Source organism: Austrofundulus limnaeus, unplaced genomic scaffold, assembly GCF_001266775.1.
Source record: "Austrofundulus limnaeus strain Quisiro unplaced genomic scaffold, Austrofundulus_limnaeus-1.0 Scaffold1342, whole genome shotgun sequence".
In the NCBI taxonomy this organism is placed as follows: Eukaryota; Metazoa; Chordata; class Actinopteri; order Cyprinodontiformes; family Rivulidae; genus Austrofundulus; species Austrofundulus limnaeus.
This window is the reverse complement of record NW_013953744.1, coordinates 93,922-95,212: the sequence shown is the minus strand read 5'-3', so window position 1 is coordinate 95,212 and position 1,291 is coordinate 93,922. Positions and strand designations below refer to the sequence as shown.

The 1,291-nt window shown below is 36.6% G+C and overlaps 1 long non-coding RNA gene across 1 annotated transcript in view; it reads left to right on the top strand.

Moving 5' to 3' along the window:
- Positions 1–605: 605 nt before the first annotated feature.
- The window catches only part of LOC106535021 (uncharacterized), a 3,025-nt gene continuing 2,339 nt past the window's right edge, over positions 606–1,291 (top strand). Inside the window, exon 1 of the long non-coding RNA XR_001312405.1 lies at positions 606–1,031. This is a non-coding gene — a long non-coding RNA (uncharacterized LOC106535021). The remainder of the gene's footprint in view (positions 1,032–1,291) is intronic.

Below are 1,291 nucleotides of genomic sequence, written 5' to 3'. Positions count from 1 at the left end.
TGATTAACAGATGCATAAACATACTTAGTTAAACAACCAATGAATCATGAACAGAACAGATTGTTTCTGTTTAATATCTGATTAGAGAACTGAAGTCCTCCTGTAGGTTGAAATAACCCATCATGGCCTAAAATAGAGTTCAGTGTTCCTGCCTTCTTTCAGGCCTGTCCGAGACCTGCTTTGAGGCAGTAACTCCTGTTTCTTCACTCGAGGTGACCCCTACATGGGTCAGAACCTAAAATCCTGGTTCTTATCAGACATGGTCTGTGTTTCTGACCCCCTGAGGTCAGGTCCAGTTTTTCTCTGTGTTGTTTAATGAATTCTGTTAGTGCACGTGCTGTTTCATGTGTTTTTAACTTCTTTTATTTTTGATGGAAACAAACTGAGCTGCTCTGCAGGAAACATTTCATACAAAGAAAGTTTGACTTCAGTCAAAACAGGTTTGACAAAAACAGGATTTAAATTTTGAACTAATTTGTGTAAAAATGATGAGTTTTTTCTCATTAAATGCTTCAGTTTAACAGTTAATTAATTCTTTCATTATAAGAAAAAAATCAGATCATTAAAGGATTTCTCATTTAAATCTTAATTTCAGCTCAGAATATCAGCTGAGATACTTCAGAAGCAGATTTCCAAGGTTTGACCAAAATGCTCCAACTTTCTCATCAGAAGATGATCTTAGTGTCAAACTGTGGGATGAAAGGTGGTGGGTGATATGCATTCCTTCAAGGAATGCTAGGCCTTGAATTGATTGTGTTTTTGTGTCTCTGACATCCAGTAAAACTAATTCTGTCCACTTCAATCATTTAATTCAGATTTCAGTTTGAACCTTCAGCTCACAGAATTTATTCTTTATTCAGGTTGGTGGAGTGCAGTTTGTCAGAGATCAGCTGTTCTCTGGTCTCAGCTCTGAAATCCAACCCCTCCCATCTGACTGAACTGGACCTAAGCTACAACAACCTGTATAACTCTGGAGTGAAGGATCTGTGTGGTTTCCTGGAGAGTCCAAACTGTAGACTGGAGGTTCTGAGGTCAGTTCACTGCAGCTGTTGGAGGTTTTCTATGTTTGTCCAAATAAAATCATTCACTGATCCTTCACAACTGATTCATTTAGAAATGTTTCCTTCATTTCAAAAGTTCAACTTGAACAAGTGAATTTTCTCTTTCCAAACATCTAAAAACCTTTTTAGAACTAAAACCTGTTTGGTATGGAGGACAGAACCTATCATTATTGGAAATAAATGTATAAATATATAACTTGCGTATTAAAATAAATTAAAGGGTCAAAAAG